Below are 27,133 nucleotides of genomic sequence, written 5' to 3' on the forward strand. Positions count from 1 at the left end.
CTATTTGCTGACAGGGGAGAATTGAGACTCAGGAATCCAGGGGTGTAGGGAGGTGTTCTCAGTGGTTAAATACTTCTGCCTCTGTCAGGTCATTGTTGTCTGCCCTACTTCCATCCTGACTTCTTCTGCCCTTAGCCCTTCCAGCCTGTCATTGTCCAAGTCTACCGCCTCCAGGACCTTTCACCCCTCTGCATTGCAATAACGCTGTTTCTTTGTTCTCCTCACTCTCTGGGAACCAGCAGTCAATGAGAGAGTCAATCTCTTTGCTCAGAGTTCTGGGACCTGACACCACAGTGGTCCAAGCCTGCCAAGAGAAACTGCTGCAGGGAAAGTCCTGCTCAGGCATCCCCTGCAAACCTGGCATGGAGCATGTCTAGTACAAATGAAATCTTGGGAGAATTTACCTGCCAAACTGTGTGAACTGAGATTATTAGAGGCTCAGAATTTGGCCAGATTTGGTCAGATTTTTACATAGACAGCAAAAGGCACATCTTGACCCCAGGGGGACCTCTCCTGCCAAATTTCAAGTGTCTGCTCCAAAACATAGAGGCTCTAGAGCATTTTAATGAAAAGTTTATGAATTTTTTAACATCCACCAAACAAATATCCTTTTAACCTCATTCTGAGATTATATTTTGCTGAAATTATTTAAAACAAACACAAACACACACACACACACACACAACACCACCCAGAGTTGTGAGACAGACACACCTCATGAAAAAATTCAGCTCAAACAGTTAGTTTGGCAAAGTTATAATCGATTGAAAACACAGGGTCTTTATAATGGAAATTGTTAGGCAACCTTAACCATAGGCATCACTACTTGCACCCCCTCCCATAATGCTCTTTCCCGGGGGTTCTCAAACTTTTGTGCTGGTGACCCCTTTCACACAGAAAGCCTCTAAGTGCGATCTCCCCCTTATAAATTAAAAACACGTTTTTATATATTTAACACCATTATAAATGCTGGAGGTGAAGTGGGGTTTGGGGTGGAGGCTGACAGCTTGTGACCCCCCATGTAATAACCTTGCAACCCCCTGAGGGGTCACGACCCCCAGTTTGAGAACCCCTGCTCTATCCAATACATTTTGTGTTGTTTCTCCCTTAATTAAGTCTTCCTTGTAAATTCCTTGCTTTGGAACTTTTGAACCTCTGAAGTTTATAGGCTCTTCTGACTTAACCAGTAGTATATGTAAATTCCTGGAGGAGGTGGTAATCAAAGTTTGATAAGGTTGTCTCACTAATATCTATAAAACAAACCAGATTTGAAGTTCCTAGCCTCAGCTGTTTGAGTTATCTAAGTATATTATTGTGGAAGTATGTGTGAAAACAGCAGAATAACTCAAATGGGTGAAATTATTTCATTCTCTCTGTACAGAACATTCCCCTTTTGAATGACACACCAAGCAAGGGAAGCTCTGCCCCCAAAGCAATGTATCTGTGTTATAAACAACTGAAAAGTGGAGAACTGTTAGAATGGAAGTTGCATTTCAGATTTGACTACATTCGGTGGTGGTGGTAATAGGGCTGCTTTTGCAAATAGGAAAAAAAATGTATAGAGATTGAGACCTCCTAATTGCTTCTGTCATCACAATAAGCCTTCAGATATGACTTGACATTTTTCAGGAAATGAATCCAAAAGTAAAGCACAAACTCAGAAATCTATAGGTAGAAACAACTGCTTCCTCCATTACCTGCTATTCTGAATGGAATTAAATTGAACAACACTTTACAAATAGAACCTTACATTGTTTGCTGACTTCTGAATACCTTCAGTCTCTTCAAAGGTGCCCATTGTCTCCATTAATTTTTGATTTGGCTCTTGAGCCCTTGGCAGTAGCTATGTGGGCTCATACAGATATCTGAGGCACACAATTCAGTTTCATGGAGTATAAATTGATGTTACATGCAGAGGATGCATGTTTGTATATATCCAAGCCAGAAACCACAGTTCCAGCCCTCTTATAATTAATTAAAAATTTTGGATTAATATATAGTTACAAAATAAATGGGGAAAAATCAGAGCTATTGGAAATCTCCCTGTTGTCATGTAGTGGAATTTTCTCAGTGGAATTTTCATAGGCAAATGAATACATTTTAAGTTCCTACATATAAAAGTACCAAGAAATATTAAACCAGTAAAGATACATTTAGATCCTGTACTCTTGCAAATAGTGATACAGACATGACATCCTCCCTCCCTGAGCCTGTGGGAAAGGGTTAACACAATAAAAATGAGTGTTCTACCTAGGCTCCTCTATGTTCTAAATGGCCTGCCTGTGTATATGCCTCTTTCCTACCTGTATATGTCCCTGCATCTTATTTTAGAAAAATTAACAGCATTATTAGAGCCTTCCTGTGGGACCCTGATCAGTGTCCACTATCATTTAAAATGGTTTCTCAACTGGGTGGGATGCAGCGAGCCTTCCCACTTACTCACAGGGTCTCAATGCCACTCACTCAAATTTGGCCCGGCTGCTGCTACATCATGCCGAAGGTGTAGCTGGGCCAAATTTGAGTGAGTGGCATTGGAAACTGGCATGGGTGGTTGCAACTCTACTAGTACTCTTCCATGCTGGAACTGAAAATACTGCACTGAAAACTTTGTGGATATAAAGGTAGGTGGTTATGAAAGGTTTCCTAGGCCATATGCAGTTAGTAGAATCAAGGGACTGATTTATTTAAAGTAGGATCCCCTTTATTGGAATCAGTGTATTAATGCCACCAGTTCCATGTAGAATAGATTACATTGGAAAGCCCCATTTTGTTTGTTTAGGAAGTTTTAACAAGTTTCCATATTTACATGGCAAGGAATTATAAAGTCCCATTTTGTAACAGTTTTTTTCCAAATATTAAAAAATAAAATAAAAATTGAGAACCCCCGATTTTAAAAAATTCCAACTCCCTCTAAGCAGGGGAGGTATTTGGGCTCCCAGAACCACAAAATTACTATTATGCTTTTATCATATTACAGATTTCAAAGTGGCCCCAGCATGCTTATATACCCTTATACTCACGTGGGTGGAAACTGAACGTATATTAATGCATCCAATTCCCCCTGCTGCAGGTCTTCTCAATTCCTCTTTTTGTCTCATGCCTGCAGTGGTGGCTATATGAAGGGTCCAGGCGAGCCTAGTTAAGAGATGATAATTATATCCTCACCATTGTGCAAATTGGGAACAAATCTATAATCTGGAATAACTGGCTAAGCAGGGGCATTATATGGATTTCCCAGTTAGTCCATGATGAGGGCTTTGTCCTTTTTTAACACTAAATCAATGTTATGATCTGCCACTTTTCAGCGGTATGGCAGTACTTGCACTAAGACACTTGTTAACTTATCCATTTGGTCCAGATGCCCTAGAACTCCCAGAAGCCACAGAACTACTAGAAGTCTTAGAAATGCTTCATAAATGCCCCATGTCCATTATGTATACTCTGTTAATGAAGAGGAACTCCATTAGTGGGGAGTTCTTTGTGAAAGCGTGGGAAGGGGATATATTACTGGTCTGAAAAAAAACCCAGTGGCAGAGCATATTGTTAAACATAATGTTAAAAATGCCACTGTGGATCTCAGGCTATGCTTGATACAACAAAAGATTTTATTTAAAATATATTGGACACCACAGCAGTTGCACAAGATCAAGTCCTTATTCTCTGGTGTTTGTTGGAGCTGTAACAAAGGAAAAGGAACTCTGACATCTATGCTGTGGGACTGCCCTTGAGTCAAGACAGCTGTGGAAAGAGGTGGACACAAGAATTTAAATACTCAGCTTCAGCCTAACATCTGCTGAAAATTATATCCTATGTTATTTACCTGCTAAAATGGGCTTAACTCTACCACCAATATGTTGGTGTTTGAGGGCTACAATGATCACCATGTACATGTGGCATAAATATAAAGGGAAGGGTAACAACCTTTATGTATGCAGTAATATAAAATCCCTCTTGGCCAGAGGTACAGAATCCCCTTACCTGTAAGGGGTTAATCAGTTCAGTTAACCTAATTGGCACCTGACCAGAAGGACCAATGGGGAAAGAAGATACTTTCAAACTGGGGTGGGGGGGGGAAGGCTTTTTTGTGTGTGCTGCGTGTGTCTTCTCTCCGAGACAAAGAAAGAGACCAAGCAAGTAATCCAGCTCCTACTGAATGATACATCTAAAATTATAGAAACAGTAAGTAATAGCAAGGAAATGTGTTAGAGTATCTTTTGTTTTAGCTTGTGAATTTTCCCTATGCTTAGAGAGAGGTTTATGCCTGTTTTTTGTAACTTTAAAGTTTTGCCTAGAGGGGAATCCTCTGTTTTGAATCTGATTACCCTGTATAATTTCCTTCCACTCTGATTTTACAGAGATGATGCTTTTAGTTTTTTTTCTTTATAATAAAGTTCTGGTTTTTTTAAAGAATCTGATTGGTTTTAGAGTAGCAGCCATGTTAGTCTGTATTCGCAAAAAGAAAAGGAGTACTTGTGGCACCTTAGAGACTAACAGATTTATTTGAGCATAAGCTATCGTGAGCTACAGCTCACTTCATCGGATGAATTCAGTGGGTGAGCTGTAGCTCACAAAAGCTTATGCTCAAATAAATTTGTTCGTCTCTAAGGTGCCACAAGTACTCCTTTTCTGATTGGTTTTAGTGTCCTAAAAACCCAGGGATTTGGTCTGTGCTCACCTGTACCAATTGGTGAGGATATTATTCTCAAGCCTCCCCAGGAAAGGGGGTGAAGGGGCTTGGGGGGAATATTTTGGGGAACAGGAACTCCACATGGTTCTTGTCCTTGAATCTCTGTCTAACTCACTTGGTGGTGGCAGCAAATACCGTCCAAGGACAAGGAGGGATTTGTGCCTTGGGAAAGTTTTAACCTAAGCTGGTAGAAATAAGCTTAGAGGGTCTTTCATGCGGATCCCCACATCTGTGTCTCAGAGTGGGGAGGGAACCCTGACAGCATGATTTTACAAAAATGGAAGAGTAGGCATGTGTCCAGAATAGAGCAGTGGTATTTGGACCTGTTTGAGTTAGCAGCCAAAGAAAGAATATTTTATTGCCATAGAGAGCAATTACATGAATTTGAAGAAAGTTGGACCCTGTTCCTAGATGCATTTGGATACAGAAGTGTGGAGAAGGCTCAAAGAATGCTAGACCTCCATTCCGCCTAACCCCTCCGCCCCCCACAGTCCCCTCCTTCCTTCCGTTCCCTATTCATGTATGTCCTTATCCTACTTTATTACTGTAAACCCCATCCTGACAGGGCCAGCCCACAATATTTTGAGGTGGAGAGCTCAAATGACGCCCCCATGCCCCCTCGCTTGGGCCAAAACTTTGAAAAGTCTCAATTCTGCCTTCTTCCTTTTCTCCTCCTCTCATGGTTCTGCTCTGCTACCTACCCCAATAAAGGAGAACAAACAACTTAAAATGCCTTGTTCAAAAATTTTAAGTAACACTTAACTTTCAAACGCCTGAACAGCAAATGTAAATTCTCTTGTCTGCATAGTAAACACTGGCATTTTTCTCTGTTTGAATAATCAAAGTGGTGCTTTCTGTGCCTTCTTGGTTGCAAAGATTTGAACTGCTTCCTGAAGATCCACAGTCTGGGCCAGCTCATGCTCTACTGAGACGGTTGCAAGGCCGACCAGCCTCTCCTGTGTCATTGTGGAGCATAAATGTGTTTTTATTAAGTTCAGCTTGGAGAAGCCGCATTCTCTATTGGCAACTGTTACAGGAAGTGTGAGAAGTATGTGCAGAGCAACAAAAGCATTTGTAAAGAGGGTGGTCATATATTCCAGAACAGCTTTTGGAGTTGATCCTGCTGAAATGTATCTTGAAAAGGCTTTCAATTAATCGCCTAAATTACTTGCATCAATATCGCGCATGTCATCATGTGTCAACACTGTCTCTAGTGCCCTGCATTGCTGGTGTAGGTCTTCTTCAGGTATAGTGAGGAGTTTTGGAATATCATACAACATCCCAAATACACTGCTGAGTTCCTTGAGCTGCATGAAACGTTCTTCAACTGACTGTATTGCACAATCTAGCACCTGGTTAAAGAATTCAACTTTGAATTGTTGTTTGGGGTCTCTTATGGGATTATCCCATGCCTCGTAATCAAAATGTCTTCTTCGGTGACTCTTGTATTCTTGAATGGGTGGGAAAATAGCTTCAGTGTGAAGTTCCTCTGCCAACTTCTGTGCACTCTTCAGAACGTTTTGAAATCCCTCATCTGACCGGTAAGACTGTAGGTATGACTTTGTTTTGTCCAGTTGTTCCATTGCTCCAGATATATCAAGGTCAACACCTTGGAGTCTCTTGCTTACAACATTTATTTCAAATGGTATGTCATGCCACAACACTAAGCCACACAGAAATTTGAAGTTATGTATGTTCCTGGTGATTCCATTGCCCTCTGCCACTGTTCTCCCATGAACAGTTCCTGTCCTAGCATTATCCTCCATAATGGCAATTATGGCATCATCTATCTTCCCAATTTGGTGTTTGATAGGCTTTATCGCCTCCACTTGACTTTTCCATTGTGTGGCACTCAGTGGTTTCAGTGTCAGAGAGGATGTTCCCAGATGTTGCTTCAAAATTTGCCATCGATGAGCTGATGCAGAGAAAAATACATAGATGCTTTGAATTACATTAAAAAATTCAGCAGCCTCACTAGAAGCGGATGCTGTGTCACTGACTACCGAGTTCAATGAATGAGAACTGCATGGGACAAAAAAAGCTCGAGGGTTTAACTCTCAGATCCGTGTCTGCACTCCTCTGTTCTTTCCTCTCATGTTGGCACCATTATCGTAGCCCTGACCTCTCATGTCAGCTATCTCAATTCCCGTATCTTCCAGCTTTTTAAGAAGCACATTTGTCATACCAGCTCCTGTAGTATTATCAATGTCAATAAATTCTGGAAAATGCTCTCTGACCGTCACCATTGCAGGGACATTTTCACTAGGTTCTGTTGTTGTTACAAAACACACCATTAAAGTCATTTGTCCCATATGGCTGATGTCAGGTGTGCAGTCCAGAATAACAGAGTAATATCTTGCTGACTTCAGATCTGCCACAATCTTCTGTTTGACTTTTGTTGCCAGTAACTGTATCATCTCATTTTGAATTGTTTTTCCAAGGTAGTGGTGTGTGTACATTTCTTGGGTGGTGACTCTTCTTAGATGCTCCTGGAGTACAGCATCAAACTCAGCCATCAGCTCCACAATTTTAAGGTGTTTCCATTCCATACAGCTGATCAGAAGTGCCACGCTGTGCTAGGTTTTGGGTAGCAAGCATTCTCACAATGATAATGAGCCTTTTCAGAACATTTTGCCAGTAAAGAGACTCTGACGCAATCTTCTCTTGATGCTGATCATCTATGGTGGCCTGTAACCTTAGTCTCATCTCAAGCTCTTTCCACCTATGGAATGCTATCTGCCTTCTCATGGCATGCCAGATTTCTAGTCAGATTTTTCCAGTTCTTTGTTCCTGTAGAACCCAATGTGACTGGAAGAGTTTGCAACAAACACAGTGTGCAGCATTCTGGGTTTTTGAGTACATAAGCCATGGCTTCTCCACTTTGTCACCATTGGGGATTTCAGGACAGTAAAGTGTTGGATGGAAACTTCTATTTTCATTTTCTTTGGGGAACATGAAGTTTTTCACTTGCTGTGGCCCATGCAGTACAAGGAAGTCCCTCAGGCTACTGCTCAAGTGGGTCCACAGTCCTGGACCATCTAGACTTAAGAAACTAAACTCAGCAGCAGCTGTTTCTTGCGCCTCCACCACACTCTTGTCTGATCTACACTTTTCTTCAGGAATGTGCATGGTTACATACATTTGAGATGGCGATATGGATGCTGCGGTAGCTGCCAGGTCACCTGCACTCTGACTAACTGGAAGATCAGGCATCTCCTCACCATTCACATCCTCACTGGGGCCGGAAGGCTCACCGTGAACATTTGTGTCTATGTATCTCAGGAGAGCTCCTTCCTGCTTAGATAGAAAAGCTTCCTTTGCTTTCTTTCTTTTTCTGAATGCTGCCCCAGAGGGGCATTTTCTTCTTTCACTCATGACTGCTGTTCTGTGCCAGCTATAGTGGCTCTCAAGACTTAATTGAAGGGGACAAATAAACAGACTGGTAGCAGGGCCTGAGTGAGGGAAGATATCAGCATCTTAAGGGCCTAACTGGCTCCTACTACTTCAGTTGACTGCCTGTTCTCCTCAAGTGGGTTCAGGGAAGCAGCAGGAAACAGGAAGCTCCCTGAGAAGCTGGTGTTAATCAGGCTCCCGGGGGTGCTAGAGAGGTACATAAGAGGCTCTTCCTCCTCTCTCTCCCTGCAGCTCTCTCCCTGCTGCTCTCTCCCTGCTGCTTTCTGTTATTCCCTCTCACCTTTTCTCCTGCCCACCTGTTTGTCTCTTGTGCCCTCCTTCCTCCAGTACAGCACTCCACCATTTCTGTGTATCTAGAGCAGAGAGAATACAACAGCAGACACAATTTTCTACACTCTTGGTCCTAGTGGCGCCCCCCACCCCAGTCTGGCACCTGAGGTGGCCGCCTCAGTTCGCCTCATGGTAAGGCCAGCCCTGCATCCTGACATGTTATGTCTATGTGGTATTGTCTGTTTTTTGTATTATCTGGTCTTGCAGCTTTGTCCAGTTGCAAAATTGTATAATTGCATAATTCTATTAGAGATGCTGTGAAGCGTGTAATATTTGGAGACACATACATGCTGTAAGTCATTTGCCTTTTTGTACTTTTCATTGTCTGTCTTTACAGTAATATTTTAGTTATTTTTGTAAACTCCCAACCCCAACTTTACATGGGGAAGGTAAGGGTTAAACCAGACCCTTCAGTCCTGATCCTGATCTTACATACACCTGATGTAAATCAGCAGTTACTCCACTGGGCTCAATGAAGTGAAACCAGAATCAGCCCCATTGACTACAGTTGGAGTTGAGAGTACTCTGCAGCTTGAGACAGATGAGCAGCAATTTGCAGGATCAACCTTTCTATCTTTTTCTCTGTGCATATTTGCTTTTATAAATGAAAGTGCCAATCACAGTGGGATTTTTAAAGTTGGAAGCCATCAGTAGGAAATGAAAAGAAACCCACTGTCTGCCTGAATTACTGGAATGGCAGCTATTTTTTTTGTTTTTATACATAAATTCTTCTCTTATTTCTGAGCTCCATTAGCTGTCAATATGCTTATAGCTGTAGCCTGTACTTAAAATATAGGGAGCTGTCACAGTGTGAAAGTCATGAATAATGCAGAGGTCTCTTTTGTGACTGGCCCTGGCTGTCAAGAAGTGAAAGTGTGTGGTATGTGTTAAATACATTCTGCAATATCTAGCACCTCTCATGCAACAATTTATAACTTCTTGAATCTATATGGAAGCTATTCTGAAGTGTCAGGGTGGATAAAAATCAATGATTTTTTTAAAATCGTTTATTTAAATCGGATTTTTTTGATAAAATGCTTTTTGAGGAAAAAACTGATCTAAAGATAGTTTTAATTAAGATACATTATAGCTCAAAGATATCTCATCATGGATTAGGGATTATAAATTCTAATTCTATAGTATGAGACAATATATTCATGTAATGTTTAAGAAAAGTTTTCTAAATGAGTTCCAATAGTTCATGGATTAGGGACCCAATCTTAATCTTTCTATCTACCCAATGGGACTCAGTGCTCAGTCTAGAAGATACCATCAGAGATAGTTAGTTTTCCAGTTCTCAGATTGTGGATTTGTGTCTCCAGAGATAACATGCTTGTTAACAGCGAAAATGTTTTTAAATAAATAATATATAGAGGTAGGAAATAACAGACCTCAACCCTATTGTCCCTCTGCAAATTTGTGTACACAGAGTCAATCCCTTACCTCTCTCTAAAAGTGCAAAGTTTCAAAAAGTTCAATGAATAAAAGATTGTTGGGGGTGGAATAGATCTGGACAAGGAAAAGAAGTCAGGCGATATATGTGAGATGGAAGGGACAGGCCGTAGAAAGAAAAGTGAAACTGTTTGAGCAGCATATTCCAGACGTCTTGAGGTCTTTCTGACTGTAGCCTTCATTGATTTGAGATCTACCATACCATTCTCTCACTAGAAGGGAAAATCTATAATAGCAGCAGGCTGTAAAAGAGACTCAGTTTGGGAATATTTTAATGAAGTTCCCCTACCTGTGGGTAAGATAGGCATGCGTGCAAAATGCAAACAGTGCAACAAAGAAATGCAAGGCCTGGTTTCCCAAATGAAACAACATCATGAGAAGTGTTCCTTCTCAGGAGGAAGCTGCGTTGAAGATGATGAAAGGAACATGTCTGAACATGCAGGATCTTCAGGTTGGTAAACTTTTTTATTTCATACTTCTTTCTTAAGGACTGCCTGTCTTCCTTCTGGACTATTCTTGAATTCTCATGTTTCAGCAAAAAATATAGTTGTTAGTCTATGGTACTATCATTTTAGATGTTGTGATAAAAAATAAATAGCTGAAATAGGCAGATCTTCCTTTTACAATTTTACCTTTAAAGTAGTGCTGAGTGTCAAGGAATGTAATGAATAATACTAAATGAGCAGTAGAATAATAATAATTAAATAACTGCATTGACTTATTTTGTTTAGGAGAATCCATCCTCAACATACAGGATTCTGAAGACTATCCACCTTCAAGATCACCATCATTTTCTATAGTTTCAGAGTTATTTGCCAAGAGTTTTAGTCACATCATGTATGTCACATAGCCACAGTATTTTGCCTGTAGCAAAAAGAAAAAAAAAATCTAATCATCTGGAAACAACCATAGATAAGTGTCACGGAGTGTGGGGGAGTCTAGGCCCTGCACCCCTCTTCCTGGGATTCACTGAGACTCTCAGCCAGCCAGTAAAACAGAAGGTTTATTGGACAACAGGAACACAGTCCAAAACAGAGCTTGTGGGTACACCCAGGACCCCTCAGTGAAGTCCTTCTGGGGGAGCAGGGAGCTTAGACCCCAGCCCTGGGGTTCCCTGTGTTCCTCCACCCAGCCCCAAACTGAAAACTAAACCCACCCAGCAGGTTCCCTGCTGCAGCCTCCATTCACATTCCTGGGCAGAGGTGTCACCTCCCCCTCCCCCTCCCGGCTCAGGTGACAGGCTCTCAGGTCTCCCGTCCCCAGGGCACATTCCCAGGTCAACACTCCCCCCTCCCTGCTGCGTCACATCGTCACATCTCTCCCCCCTTCGAGACTGAACTGAGCGGGGTCACTGTGACCAGTGACCTGGGGAAGTTCGGGGCCCCCTCTCCGGGACAGCGCATCCGCTATCAGGTTGGCACTTCCCTTCACATGGACCACGTCCATGTCGTAATCCTGCAGGAGCAGGCTCCACCTCAGGAGCTTGGCGTTGGCTCCTTTCATCTGGTGCAGCCAGGTCAGGGGAGAGTGGTCGGTGTAGACGGTGAAGTGTCGCCCGAAGAGATAGGGCTCTAGTTTCTTGAGGGCCCACACCATGGCCAGGCACTCCTTCTCGATGGCCGCGTAGTGTTGCTCCCGGGGTAGCAACTTCTTGCTCAGGTACACGATGGGGTGTCTCTCCCCCTTTTCATCCTCCTGCATTAACACCGCCCCCAGTCCCGTGTCGGAGGCGTCGGTGAACACCACAAAGGGCTTGTCAAAGTCTGGGTTTGCTAGAACTGGGCCACTGACCAGAGCCTCCTTCAGCGCCCGGAAAGCCTCCTGGCACTGCTCGGTCCAGACCACCTTGTCTGGCTTCCCCTTCTTGCATAGCTCAGTGATGGGGGTGGCTATGGCGCTAAAGTGGGGCACAAATCTTCGGTAGTATCCTGCCATCCCAATAAAGGCTTGGACCTGCTTTTTGGTGTGGGGAGCGGGCCAGTCTCTGATCACCTCCACCTTGGCCGGTTCCGGCTTTAGGCGGCCGCTCCCCACCCGATGGCCCAGGTAAGATACTTCAGCCATCCCCACCTTGCACTTCTCCGCTTTGACAGTCAGCCCAGCCCCCTGGAGTCGGTCCAGCACTTGTCTAACCTGGGACACGTGGTCCTCCCAGGTCTGGCTAAAGACACAGATGTCGTCAATATACGCCACGGCAAAACTCTCCATCCCCCTCAGGAGCTGGTCCACCAGGCGCTGGAAGGTGGCCGGCGCTCCCTTGAGGCCGAAAGGCAGGGTCAGAAACTCATAGAGCCCCAGAGGGGTGATAAAGGCCGATTTCAGCCGGGCATCTGCATCCAGCGGCACTTGCCAGTAGCCCTTTGTAAGGTCCATGGTGGTAAGGTACCGAGCTCCTCCCAGCTTGTCTAGGAGCTCGTCCGGCCTGGGCATGGGGTAGGCATCCGATACAGTGATGGCATTGAGCTTCCGATAGTCCACACAGAACCGGACTGACCCATCCTTTTTGGGGACCAGCACCACCGGCGAGGCCCAAGGGCTGGCCGATGGCTGGATCACCCCCAAAGCCAGCATGTCCCGGACCTCTCTTTCCAGGTCCTGAGCAGTTTTCCCTGTGACTCGGAAGGGGGAGCATCTTATCGGCGGGTGCGACCCTGTCTGCACCCGGTGGACAGTCAGATTAGTGCGTCCAGGCTGGTTGGAAAACAGCTGTCGGTACGGATGCAGCACCCCCCTGACCTCAGCTTGCTGGGCAGGGGTGAGCTGATCCGAGAGGGGGATTGTTTCCAGGGGGGAACCAGCTCTGGTCCCAGGGAATAGATCTACTAAAGGGTCATCTCCCTGCTCCTCCCACTGACCACACACAGCTAACACCACATTCCCCCTGGCATAATATGGCTTCATCATATTCACATGGTACACCCGGCGGTGGTGGGCCCGGTTCGACAACTCCACCACATAGTTTACCTCATTGAGCTGCTTGACGACCTTGAACGGGCCCTCCCAGGCGGCCTGTAGTTTGTTCTTTCTCACGGGGATGAGAACCATCACCTGATCCCCGGTGGCGTAGGCACGGGCCCGCGCCGTGCGGTCATACCAGACCTTCTGCTTCCTCTGGGCTCTGGCCAGATTCTCCCTGGCCAGGCCCATGAGTTCAGCCAGTCTCTCTCGGAAGGTCAGGACATACTCCACCACTGACTCTCCATCGGGAGTGGCCTTCCCCTCCCACTCGTCTCTCATCAGGTCCAGGGGGCCCCTCACCCTCCTTCCATATAACAGTTCGAAAGGCGAAAATCCGGTAGACTCCTGGGGCACCTCCCTGTACGCGAACAGCAGGTGAGGTAAGTACTTGTCCCAATCCTGCGGGTGCTGGTTCATAAAGGTTTTCAGCATCATCTTTAGCGTCCCGTTAAACCTCTCCACCAGCCCATTGGACTGGGGGTGATACGCTGAGGCCCAGTCATGCCGGACCCCACATTTCTCCCACAAGCACCGGAGCAGGGCCGACATGAAGTTGGAGCCTTGGTCTGTCAAGACTTCCCTGGGGAACCCCACTCGGCTGAAAATGGTCAGGAGCGCATCTGCCACGGTGTCTGCTTCAATGGAAGCTAAGGGCACTGCCTCGGGGTAGCGGGTGGCGAAATCTACCACCACCAGAATGTATTTCTTCCCCGACCGGGTCGTCTTGCTGAGAGGCCCCACGATGTCCATGGCCACCTTCTGGAAAGGCTCCTCTAAGATGGGCAAAGGTCTCAACGCCGCTTTCCCCTTGTCCCGGGCCTTCCCCACCCTCTGACAGGGGTCACAGGATCGGCAATACTGCCGGACGGTGGTAAAGACCCCGGGCCAGTAAAAGTTCTGTAGCAACCTCTGCCGGGTGCGCCGGATTCCCTGGTGCCCTGCGAGGGGGATGTCATGGGCCAGGGACAGGAGCTTGCGGCGGTACTTCTGGGGGACCACCAGCTGCCTCCTGATCCCACAGGACTCCCCTTCCCCTGGGGGAGCCCATTCTCGGTACAGGAACCCCTTCTCCCACAGGAACCTCTCCTGGCAGCCTCTCCTCATGGTCCGTCCCTCACTGAGGTCGGCCAGGTCCCTGAGCTTCTGCAAGGAGGGATCTTTCCTCAACTCGGCCTGGAACTCAGCGGCTGGGGAAGGGATGGGGCCCGGTTCCCCCTCCGTGGCCAGGTCTGAGGCCGCAGCCCCTCTGAGCCGTGCCCCTCGGCGCTCCCTCCCCACCCGAGTAGGGTCTCGCGCCTCCAGTGTGGTACCCTCCCCAGGGTCAGGTCGCAGTGCCCCTCGCCGGCTCTGGCTACGGGTCACAACCAGGGCGGTCTGGGGGTCGCTTGGCCAATCCTCTAGGTCTCCCCCCATCAAAACTTCAGTGGGCAAATGGTGGTGTACCCCCACATCCTTGGGGCCCTCCTTGGTCCCCCATTTCAGGTGTACCCTTGCCACGGGCACCTTAAATGGGGTCCCGCCCACCCCCGTCAGGGTCAGGTAGGTGTTGGGTGTCACGGAGTGCCCGGGCGATGCTCTGGAACTGCTCCCTATGAAGCCAGTCAGGACTCTGGGGCAGTCGCCTTCCGGTGAGCAGCCTGTCCGCAGGGCAAACAGCTCACACGGCTTCCACCTTCCTGGGTCTGACCTCAGAGCATTCAGCATCCTCTGCCCCTCCGTGTGCTTCCCACAGCGAGACCGCTCAGGCGGGGCTCCTGGGGAAGCCAGAGGGTCCTGCACCCCAACTCCGCAGTCAGACGGGACTCTCAGCCAGCCAGTAAAACAGAGGTTTATTAGACGACAGGAACATGGTCTAAAACAGAGCTTGCAGGTGCAGAGAACAGGACCCCTCAGCTGGGTCCATTTTGGAGGGCAGTGAGCCAGACAACCACGTCTGCCCTTCACTCCATGTCCTAGCCAGCCCCAAACTGAAACTCCCTCCAGCCCCTCCTCCTCTGGGCTTTGTTCCTTTCCCAGGCCAGGAGGTCACCTGATTCCTTTGTTCTCCAACCCTTTAGCTCTCACCTTGCAGGGGGGAAAGGTCCAGGCCATCAGTTGCCAGGAAACAGGGTGTCGGCCATTCTCTGTGTCCAGACCCCTGCACACACCTGCCCTCTAGGGCTCTGCAGTGATCATACACCCTTACCCCACCACCTAGATACTTAAGAACTGCATAAGGGAAATTGAGGCACCCCCACAATATTCGGAGGAACCATTAAGAACAGTCCCACTTCGTCACATCTCTCCCCCCTTCGAGATCGAACTGAGCGGGGTCACTTTAGCCGGTGACCTGGGGAAGTTCGAAGCCACGAACGTTCCCATGGATGCCCCAGCGTCTCTGCCATTCCTTGGTAGGAGTTACACCAGGCCCTTCCAGTTTCACGCCCTCCCTTAGGTCGGGGGTGGTCGATAGCACTCGCAGGCCGCATGTGGGAAGGTTTCTGCGGCCCGCCCTTTGGCCACCCCAAAACCCCAGGGGGTCAAACTTGGATTGGGTCTTCTCCCCAACAAGCTGGCCAAACACAGCCACTTGGTTATAGGACTGTTTAAGTTTCTTAACAGCTTTCACTCCATCTGAGACCTTCTCAAAGCTATCCACACTGGGTCTTTCAACAGGACAGTCAGTGGATCCATTCACAACAGAAAATTTCTGGCTGTTAGGAACTGAAACTTTCTTGATTAAATCACTTTCACACCCTTCAGTTGCAGTAAACTGCTTGCAAAGACTCCATGAGGATTCCTTTCCCTAGGGCTTTTCTATGCAACAATTCACCCCTCCCAGAAATTCTGCTCTTACCCTCTTTACCTAGGGCTTGCTCTAGAGGAACACGTTCCTGAGCAACAACAGACTCTTTCTGGGTCTCCCTTACATCCAGAATTACCTATGGCCCGTCCGGTGGATTCCTACACAATCCCCTTTCAGGCAAACTGACAGACTTCCTAGATAAATGGTCAGAAGCCTTCTCCTTCCCTTTGCCACACACAAGTTCAGGAATCTTTTCCTTCTTGCTACAGGTTTCCACACCCTCCATAGGTAACACAATCACATCACCTTCACGCTCTCCTTGTGCCCTGGCTAGGATCTCACCCTGATTAGACAGAGTTGCGACACCCTTTCCCAACCACACACGAGCAACAGGCAAAATACAAGCACCAGAATTGTCTGGTCTCTGGGATTTTACATAGACACTAACTGGATGCGACCTAGTTACAGGGCCATTCTCCTGAGCAGACACAAACTTAGGACCATTCCCTTCCTGGGCTTTAGCTGAATCCAGAACCAGCTCTGAGACAACTGCACAACGCTCAACCATCACAGGCTGCAAGGCCCCTTCTGTCTGCTCCACAGACCAAGAAGAGCCGGACACACTTTCTCCTTTACCAGACACACAGCTTGGGATCTCATTCCCCTTGTCCAGCACACAAGGCTGGTCACAGACACCTGCTTGGAGATCAGGGTAGCTCCCTCCACAGGCAAGTCAATACCTCTGACAGGCACAGGCACGTTTCCTTCACTGTCCCAATTCTCCACCCAGCTAACAGGTAAGGTCCAGGGACACTCATCTTCCACTCTCCTCGCCTTCCCACCCTGCTGACTGGACAAAGCCATCAGATCACAAGGCTGCCTAGGCTCATCCAAACTTTCCTTACCAAGCACCTTGCCACTCCCCACAGATCCCCTCCCCTGCCTGTGTCTCCCCCCACTCAGCTGGGGTCTCAGCTCCCCCCGTGCTCAGCGCTGCCCTTGCTGTGCCAGTGGGGGTAGGCAGCGAGCTCGCTGCTTTCCTCACTGCATCAGAGCCAGCGTGAGCCCCCTCTCCGGAGTGCAAGGGCGTAGGGAGCATCTCTCTGTCCCACCCAGCCCCAGGGGTCTGCTTACAGGCAGGCAGGTAGCCTGAGCCTAGCGGCTCCTCCCTGCTGCCAGCCAGGTCATCTGCATTTTCACTGACCGTTTCCCTCTCCACCGATTGGTTCCCTGGATTCAAATTCAAACCCTTGGCCGTTACAGGAGCAGGGCCTGGATCCTGTCCCAAAGAGACACAGTTGCCCCACAACAGGGTCTCGCAGCTGGTGTCCTGGAGCACCCCAAAGACCAGCCAGCCCCACCCCTCCTGGGTCTGCACAGGGATCTGGGCCATAGGCAGGGCGAGGGGCTTCGTCCCTGGGACCCTCACCCAGCTCACACAGCCCCTCAACCTCTGAGGCTGCACCACCCAGGGCCTGACAACAGTTCTCTCTGTCCCAGGATCTCGCCACCCCAGGAATGTCTCCCCATTGACCATCACCTTCCGCTCCCACTGGGGGTCCGAGGGGCCTGGCCCCAGGAAACTCCACACAGACATATAGGTTGGGGTCAGGAGTGGGAGCCTGTCCACCTCCCCACCCATCTGGCTGACAGAGTCTATGGCCTTGGGACCCAGCAAGGGAGCTAGACACCGGGGCTTTTCCGCAGGGTCCCCCTGGTTCAAATCTCCAGCCTGCTCAAAGGCAGTGAGGTGGGCATCCACATCCCCCCCTCCTTAACCAGGGGCAGCAATTTAGTCTCGAGGTTCCCTGCGGAACTGGCCCCCCGGGGTCTATCCCCACTCACCCCGGGGAGGTCCCCTAGGCCTCTCCGCTCCCCCACCGCCAGTTCATGCTGCTGCTGCTTCTGCAGCTCTTTCTCGGGCTCTCGCTGTCTCTCACAGTCCTCTTGCTCTCTCGGACTCAGCTCCAATCCCGTCCATCTCCGATCCCCGGATGGGGAACCCGATCGTGAAGACCCTCGTCTGGTCGGGGACAGGAGTCTTGGCGATGCCTGGCTACCACTCCAGCTGCTCCCAGATCCTGCTATAGCCCCATTTGGGGTCAGGAATCTGTCCCTTAGAGCGGTCATCCTCCTCCAGCTGCACGATTAACTGTGCTTTGGTGAACTTTCCAATGCTCAACCCTCTCTTTTTGCACAGGGTTACAATGTCCTTCTTAAGGAGACGGTGACAGGCCGTCACTCCGCTCTTCCCAAGTTGTTGTGGACTCACAGGCCTGTGTGCTCGCAGCTCCCCACGGTTTCCAGGGAGAACCCCTAGTGTGCCAGCCCTTCTCCAGGTCACCACCTCTTTGCCAGGGTCGAGCTGCAGACTCCTCCGCCCCTGGGACCGCTCGCTGCAGTCCCCCGGGGGACCCTGTTACTGCAAAAGTCCTTTTCTCTGGTCACACAATCCTAGGGGTTAACCGCCCCCTGAAACCGTCTCTCTCTGAATCTTCAGCACGCCTAGTCCCCATCAATCCCCCTTTGTTTTACTGCTCCCCAGTCACTTACTGCAGGAAGCGCCATCCACGGGGTGCAGTAGATCCCACCGCTGCCACCAGTTGTCACGGAGTGCCCGGGCGATGCTCTGGAACTGCTCCCTATGAAGCCAGTCAGGACTCTGGGGCAGTCGCCTTCCGGTGAGCAGCCTGTCCGCAGGGCAAACAGCTCACACGGCTTCCACCTTCCTGGGTCTGACCTCAGAGCATTCAGCATCCTCTGCCCCTCCGTGTGCTTCCCACAGCGAGACCGCTCAGGCGGGGCTCCTGGGGAAGCCAGAGGGTCCTGCACCCCAACTCCGCAGTCAGACGGGACTCTCAGCCAGCCAGTAAAACAGAGGTTTATTAGACGACAGGAACATGGTCTAAAACAGAGCTTGCAGGTGCAGAGAACAGGACCCCTCAGCTGGGTCCATTTTGGAGGGCAGTGAGCCAGACAACCACGTCTGCTCTTCACTCCATGTCCTAGCCAGCCCCAAACTGAAACTCCCTCCAGCCCCTCCTCCTCTGGGCTTTGTTCCTTTCCCAGGCCAGGAGGTCACCTGATTCCTTTGTTCTCCAACCCTTTAGCTCTCACCTTGCAGGGGGGAAAGGTCCAGGCCATCAGTTGCCAGGAAACAGGGTGTCGGCCATTCTCTGTGTCCAGACCCCTGCACACACCTGCCCTCTAGGGCTCTGCAGTGATCATACACCCTTACCCCACCACCTAGATACTTAAGAACTGCATAAGGGAAATTGAGGCACCCCCACAATATTCGGAGGAACCATTAAGAACAGTCCCACTTCGTCACATCGGGCACCACCCGATCTGGGGCCACCACCTCGGGCCGGGCCAGCGTCACCTCCGCGCCCGTATCCCAGTATCCATTGACCTTCCTCCCATCCACCTCCAGGGGAACAAGGCACTCTCTCCAGAGGGACAGCCCCGCACCCACCCTGTAAACCGAGCACCCTGAGTCCAGAGCCTCCAGCCCTCTGGCGGGGCTGGCTGGGGGTACTCTTCCCTCCTGAGCAGGTGGCAAACTGGTAGCCCCCCTTTCCTGGGTCGCCTGCCCCTCGTCCAGCTGAGTCCCTACCCAGTTAACCCTGGGTAGGTTGGGTCTGCTCAGTTTGTCCCTGAGCCCGGGGCACTGGGCCCGTACGTGGCCTCTCTGGCCACAGTGATAGCAGCTCAGGTCACGTTGGTCCCCTCGAACGGGTCGGAGGGGCCCGACACCAGGCGTTCCCCTTTGGAGGGGGTTCTCCCTATTTCCCCGCTGGGAGGCCCCATGGTGACTCTCTCTCTGCATCGGGGGGGGCCTGTTCTTTTGGGACTCCTCCCGGCTACCCCCTGACCGACTGTTCACAAACTCGTCGGCCAGCTGCCCTGCATGCTGGGGGTTCGCGAGCTTTTTGTCCACCAGCCACAGCCTCAGGTCGGAAGGGCACTGTTCATACAGGTGCTCCAGTACAAACAGGTCAAGCAGGTCCTCTTTAGTTTGGGCCCCCGCTGTCCACTTGCGGGCATATCCCTGCATCCTGTTGACCAGTTGTAGGTAGGTGACCTCAGGCGTTTTACGCTGACTCCGGAACCTTCTCCGGTACATCTCGGGGGTCAGCCCAAACTCACGGAGCAGGGCCTGTTTGAACAGTTCATAGTCCCCTGCCTCTGCCCCTGTCATCCGGCTGTAGACCTCCACGGCTTTGGGGTCCAGTAAGGGGGTGAGGAACTGGAGCCTGTCTGCAGGGTCAACCCTGTGCAGCTCGCAGGCATTCTCAAAGGCCGTCAGGAAGCTATCTATGTCCTCCCCCTCCTTCCGCTGGGCCAGGAAGCACTTATCAAAGCTCCTTGCAGTCTTGGGTCCCCCCTCACTCACCGCAGCCGGGGCCCCACTGCTCCTCAGCCTGGCCAGCTCCAGTTCATGCTGTCTTTGTTTCTCCTTCTCCTGCTGCTCATGTTGACGTTCCCTCTCCTTCTCCTGACGCTCCCTCTCCTTCTCCTCCTGCTCATGTTGACGTTGTTTCTCCTTCTCCTCCTGCTCATGTTGACGTTGTTTCTCCTTCTCCTCCTGCTCATGTTGACGTTGTTTCTCCTCATGTTGACGTTGTTTTTCATGATCCTCCAGCTCCCTCATTTTCCTCTCCCTCTCCCATTCCAGCCGCATCCGCTCCAGGGATGGGGAGCTCCGCTGGGAGGATCCCCTGCTGGCTGCTGGGGTCAGGGTGCCCTCGGTATTCGCTGGGCTTCCCACAACCCCTCCCCCAGGCATAGGTAGGAAGGGTCTCGGGGTGTCCTGGGCAGCAGTCTGACCCCTCCCAGCCTGGTCAGGCCCCAGGGCCCGCGCTGCGTCCGCCGGGCAGCTTCCCTCAGGGACAGGGATCGGGTCATCCAAGCGATCCCTCTCCTCCAGCTGGGCAATCAGCTGTTCCTTGGTGGACCTCCCGACGCGCAGCCCCCGCTGCCTGCACAGCTCCACCAGGTCGCTCTTAAGGCGTTTAGCGTACATCTCCCGGCTGGCCACTCGCAGGCCGGGCAGCTGTCCACGGTTTCCAGGAAAAGCCCCTAGTGTGCCAGTCCTTCTTGAGGTCACCACCTCTTTGCCAGGGTCGAGCTGCAGACTCCTCCGCCCCTGGGACCGCTCGCTGCAATCCCCCGGGGGACCCTGTTACTGCAAAAGTCCTTCTCTCTGGTCACACACTCCCAGGGGTTAACCGCCCCCTGAAACCGTCTCTCTCTGAATCTTCAGCACGCCTGGTCCCCGTCAATCCCCCTTCGTTTTACTGTTCCCCAGTCACTTACTGCAGGAAGCGCCGTTCACGGGGTGCAGTAGATCCCACCGCTGCCACCAGTTGTCACGGAGTGTGGGGGAGTCCAGGCCCTGCACCCCTCTTCCTGGGATTCACTGAGACTCTCAGCCAGCCAGTAAAACAGAAGGTTTATTGGACAACAGGAACACAGTCCAAAACAGAGCTTGTGGGTACACCAGGACCCCTCAGTGAAGTCCTTCTGGGGGAGCAGGGAGCTTAGACCCCAGCCCTGGGGTTCCCTGTGTTCCTCCACCCAGCCCCAAACTGAAAACTAAACCCACCCAGCAGGTTCCCTGCTGCAGCCTCCATTCACATTCCTGGGCAGAGGTGTCACCTCCCCCTCCCCCTCCCGGCTCAGGTGACAGGCTCTCAGGTCTCCCGTCCCCAGGGCACATTCCCAGGTCAACACTCCCCCCTCCCTGCTGCGTCACATCGTCACAGTAAGTTTGTGATAAGAACCAGCAGATTACAAAAAGAGGTAATTGATGAGAAAGATTGACCAGTTTGTTTATGCAACAAACTCTCCTTTCCGAACGATTGAGACCCCACACTTCATTAACATGGTTCAGTCATTAAGACCAGGAAACAGTCCACCCAACAGAACAGATGTCATAGGCAAAATACTGGATAAAGTGTATGAAAGAGAAATTGAGCAGTGTGCAAAAGGTCTAGAGGGTGAAATTGTTAACTTGAGTCTTGATGGGTGAAGCAATGTCCACAATGATCCTGTTATATGTGCTTGTGTGACAACAGAAGAAGGGAATGTCTTCCTTACAGGAACAATTGCTACATCAGGAAATGCACACACAGCCAAATACTTACAAGAAGTAGCAGTAAAAGCTATAACAAACTGTGGGGAAAAAAAATTCAAATGTCTAGTACGCAGCTTGGTCACAGACAATGCTGCAAATGTATCCTTGATGAGAAGAAATTATTTAGAAGATAGTGAAGAGAGTCCTAAGCTAATAACATAAGTTGCAGTGCTACAGAACCGCCTAGCCAAAGACTTCAGTGTTCCAGAAATAAAGGCTAATGTTGTTGAAATTGCAAAATAGTTCTGTAACAACCACTTTGCAGCAGCTGCTCTGAAAAAAGCGGGAGGAACCAAGCTAACTCTCCCACAAGATGTGTGACGGAACTCAGGAGTGGACTGTTTTGAGCACTGTATCAAGAACTGACCTAATCTGATGACAGTTTGTGAACAAAATCATGAAAAAATAGATGGCACTGTCACAGCCAAAGGTCTCAACACTGAGTGTAAGAGACATGTCGAACACATGCTGAGTACCCTGACGCCTATTTCTGTAGTCTTGAACAAAATGCAGGGAAACAGCTGTTTTATTGATGACGCTGTTGAAATTTGTAAGGAACTGAGTGAGGTCTTAAAAAGAGAAATATGCAATGACCGAGTTAAATTACAAGCGTTAAAAAAACGAATGGGACAAGCACCATCTCCAGCTCATTTTATTGCAAATATTCTCAATACTTGGTACCAGGGTCAAACCTTAACTGCTGAAGAAGAGGAGTTGGTTATGACATGGACATCCAAGAATGCCAACTATGATAAACTTCAGAGCTAAAGGTGAACCAATTCAAGAAATATATGTTTGCTGATGATGTTTTAAAGAAAGTCACACCAGTGAACTGGTGGAAGTCTTCCTGACTAGCGATTTAAATCATGATTTAAATCAAATCCACCCTGTGAAGTGTAAAACAAAAGAAAAACCTCCATTGTTTTCTCTCTTCTGTGCTTAGAATGCATGAATAGATTGCACTACTTTAATGATAATATGATGCTCTAGAAATTGATCATTGTAATCTCTCTATATTGCGCTGCTCAAGCTATCTAGGCACAGAAACTTTTACCTTTAGCACAGTACAAGTTAATTCTGAAGCTTTAAAAAAAATGCTGGTGGAGCAGTACTTGGTAGCAGTGTTCTCTCTTTCTGGGGTTTGCTGTCCACTGTGTTCTGCCTCTGTTGAGGGAAGTCTAGGACAAACAAATGAGCCCTGGATTGTGCTCTAAAGGAGACAAGGCATGAGTATATCCTGATGTGCTGCAGATATTTCTACATCCAGGGCCCCTTCAGTGGAGAGTGTCTTTTCTCCAGGAAGTTTTATCCTGACTACATCATACTTGTTCCGAGATGATAGACAGGAAGAGGCAGTTCTTCAGATCAGTGGTTCTCTGGCAGGGTTATGTATATCCCTGCGGGTATTCGTAGGTCTTCCAGGGGGTACATCAACTCATCTAGATATTTGTCTAGTTTTACAACAAGCTACATAAAAAGCACTAGCGAAGTCAAGTACAAACTAAAATTTCATACAGACAATAACTTTTTTATGCTGTTCTATATACTATACAGTGAAGTGTAAGTACAATATTTATTTATTATTCCAATTGATTTATAATTATATGGTAAATAAGCAATTTGTCAGTAATAGTGTGCTGTGACACTTTTATTTTTATGTCTGATTTTTGTAAGCAAGTAGATTTTAAGTGAGGTGAAACTTGGGGGTACAAAAGACAAATCAGACTCTTGAAAGGGATACAGTAGTATGGAAAGGTTTAGAGCCTTAGATCTTTGCTCATTGAGGACTTTGGTGCTCACCTTGAAATGAACCTGATACCGAATGGGGAGCCAGTGCAATGATGTGGTGTGCCAGTGTGATGTGTTCTTGTCTACTTTCTCTGCTTAGCAGGTGGACTTTGTATTTTGAGCTAGCTGTGTTTGTGTGGTTTCCACTGACAGCTCCAGGTGGTCACTGCTGTGATAAGCCAAAAGATTACAAGGGAATGGATCACTGAGGCCATGTCTTAAATTGTGAGGAGCAATTGCAGCCCTCTTAGAGATCAGAAGAGAAGCTTCCAGCCACTACTGCAACCAGGACAGTCACATATTGGATAGAGTTGAGTTTCACTCTAGGCCAATGGTTTTCAAACTTTTTTTCTGGGGACCCAGTGGAAGAAGAATGTTGATGCCCACGACCCAAGGAAGCTGGGGATGAGGGGTTTGGGGTGTGGGAGGGGAGTCAGGACTCTGGGGTGGGGTGCAGGCTCTGGGGTGGGGCCGTGGACTCAATAGGGGAAAAGAGGAAACAGCAGTAGAGCCTCGCTACCTCTAACCCTCCTGAGCATCTGAGTGAGGACTCAAACAAGCCAGACCATTTTTACCTGCTACCTAATTTCTTAGCACTCTCAGTTGCAGATGTGAAAAGGCAAAAAGCAATTTCTCTGCAGATGACTAAACACAGACACAACAGTACCACATTGTACAGCTGCTCCACTGCATGCTGAGCTTCATATGCCTCAACATGGCTCATGCAGATTTTCTTATTTAAGAAACATAGCAACACCAACATAGGTCAAATAATGTTTGCTAAATGGCATAGGTAAGGTAAGCAGGATTTGGTCCTTTTGGTTCTAGACTTTTTTTTAAAAAGCATTTAATTAAAAATAGATATGCTTCAGCCAATAAAACATTAATTACATGGAGAGAATGATGCAAAGAGTACATGAAATATAAGGCAACACAGGTTGTGTAAAACTAATGGGATAAAGAAAGGCACAGTATTGCATCTAAAGTCAATTTACTGCTTTCTCCAAGTACTTCAGTGTTATTGGACATAGTCACATAATTGCCAGTTAAAATAAACTGACTCCACTAACAATATGATCGATTCACCTCTGCAAGTGCAAATGAACAATAAGCTATCTAAATGGCCATTTGCATAGCACTGCTATGATTGCACACCTAAATGGGATATTTCCATGTGCAAATGAGGCACATCAACAATGCGCCGATACATACACTCCAGTTATTATTTATCATTCTTAATAAGTCTACACTTTATGTAAGGATTAACACTTTAACCTTGCCACTTGCTGACAGTGAATCAGTAATGTTTAATACATTTAATTCCTACCTTAACTAAAAAACGCCAGCCAGCACCTTCTGTGGGGTGGGGTGGGAGAGCGAGCAACTCTGAGGGGTTTGGGGTACAGGAGGAGCTCTGGTTTTGCGGGGGGCTCAGGGCTGGGGCAGAGGTCAGGGCTCTGGGCTGGGGGTGCATGCTCTGAGGTGGGGCTGGGGATGAGGGGTTTGGGGTGCAGGAAGGAGTTCTGGATTTGGGGGAGGGGGGGATTGTGGCGCGGACTTACCTCCGGCGGCTCCTGGTCAGCGGTCCTTCCTGTCCTGGCACCACAGACTGCGCTGTGCCCCAGAAGCAGCCAGCAGCAGGGTCCGGCTCCTAGGCGGAGGCGTGCAAGCACCGCCTCCTCCCTCCCAGCTCCCATTGGCCGGGAACTGGGCAATGGGAGTGCGGAGCTGGTGCTCGGGGCGGGCACAGCACATGGAGTCCTGTGGCCCCCTGCCTAGAAGCTGGGCCCACTGCTGGCCATTTCGGGGCGCAGCGCGGTGTTGGAACAGGTAGGCACTAGCCTGCCTTAGCTGGGCAGCACCGTTGATGGGACTTTAACATCCTGGGAGCAGTGCTGACCAGAGCCGCTAGGGTCCCTGGGTGCTGAGCAAGGCGACCCAGTGCCTTACATGCCATGACCCAGTACCAGGTCGCGACCTGAACTTTGAAAAACACTGCTCTAGGCTGTGTACCTCTCTGACAATCAATAGGCAGTATCTTTACCAGAGGAAATGGTCAGGAATTCTGTTCTGTTCTTCCCTCTACTCCTGCCACCAACATGACCTAGTCTTACTTAAGTTAAGTAAAGCAAAGCTCTGTTTATCTAGTTTAAGGGTTCCCAAACTGGGGGTCGGGATCCCTTAGGTGGTAGTGAAGTTATTACATGGGGGGTCGGGAGCTGTCAGCCTACACCCGAAACCCTGCTTTGCTTCCACCATTTATAATGGTGTTAAATATATAAAAAAGTGTTTTTAATTTATAAGGGTGGTCACACTCAAAGGCTTGCTATGTGAAAGGGGTCACCAGTGCAAAAGTTGGAGAACCACTGATCTAGTTGCTCGCTCTCCCACCCCACCCCACAGAAGGTGCTGGCTGGCGTTTTTTAGTTAAGGTAGGAATTAAATGTATTAAACATTACTGATTCACTGTCAGCAAGTGGCAAGGTTAAAGTGTTAATCCTTACATAAAGTGTAGACTTATTAAGAATGATAAATAATAACTGGAGTGTATGTATCGGCGCATTGTTGATGTGCCTCATTTGCACATGGAAATATCCCATTTAGGTGTGCAATCATAGCAGTGCTATGCAAATGGCCATTTAGATAGCTTATTGTTCATTTGCACTTGCAGAGGTGAATCGATCATATTGTTAGTGGAGTCAGTTTATTTTAACTGGCAATTATGTGACTATGTCCAATAACACTGAAGTACTTGGAGAAAGCAGTAAATTGACTTTAGATGCAATACTGTGCCTTTCTTTATCCCATTAGTTTTACACAACCTGTGTTGCCTTATATTTCATGTACTCTTTGCATCATTCTCTCCATGTAATTAATGTTTTATTGGCTGAAGCATATCTATTTTTAATTAAATGCTTTTTAAAAAAAAGTCTAGAACCAAAAGGACCAAATCCTGCTTACCTTACCTATGCCATTTAGCAAACATTATTTGACCTATGTTGGTGTTGCTATGTTTCTTAAATAAGAAAATCTGCATGAGCCATGTTGAGGCATATGAAGCTCAGCATGCAGTGGAGCAGCTGTACAATGTGGTACTGTTGTGTCTGTGTTTAGTCATCTGCAGAGAAATTGCTTTTTGCCTTTTCACATCTGCAACTGAGAGTGCTAAGAAATTAGGTAGCAGGTAAAAATGGTCTGGCTTGTTTGAGTCCTCACTCAGATGCTCAGGAGGGTTAGAGGTAGCGAGGCTCTACTGCTGTTTCCTCTTTTCCCCTATTGAGTGCAGGTGGGCAGGGAGGAGGGGACACAGAACGGTGGGGAGAGAGAGAAACCTTGGCTCCACCTCTTCTCTCTAGCTGAGTGGCTTTACTCTGAGTCCTCCTCCTAGATAAAGGGGAGAGGCAAGAAAACGTAATTGGGGATTCTCAGTCTGTTTCCCAGAGCTACTTCTGGGGTTCAGTTTGCATACCACCCTTTGCTCAAGCCCGTGCCTAAAGGCACAAGTTAGCTCAGTGTGGTCACATTGAACCGAGACAGATCCATTTTTGACTCTTGTTTTTTAAAATTTTTTCGAAACTAG

The 27,133-nt window shown here is 48.5% G+C and overlaps 1 protein-coding gene across 8 annotated transcripts in view; it reads left to right on the forward strand.

Annotated features, from left to right (window-relative positions):
• APBA2 (amyloid beta precursor protein binding family A member 2) overlaps positions 1–27,133 on the forward strand; it is a 202,525-nt gene that overhangs the window by 61,671 nt on the left and 113,721 nt on the right. Inside the window, exon 1 of one of the 8 annotated variants that reach the window (XM_074966198.1) lies at positions 10,317–10,334. The exons of the other annotated variants lie outside the window; for them this stretch is intronic. The gene's annotated coding sequence lies outside the window, so the exon portion shown is untranslated. Of the gene's footprint in view, positions 1–10,316; positions 10,335–27,133 lie in introns of those variants that run through there. 8 annotated transcript variants of the gene reach the window in all.

The sequence above is a fragment of the Natator depressus genome, chromosome 10, assembly GCF_965152275.1.
Source record: "Natator depressus isolate rNatDep1 chromosome 10, rNatDep2.hap1, whole genome shotgun sequence".
NCBI classification, from domain to species: domain Eukaryota; kingdom Metazoa; phylum Chordata; order Testudines; family Cheloniidae; genus Natator; species Natator depressus.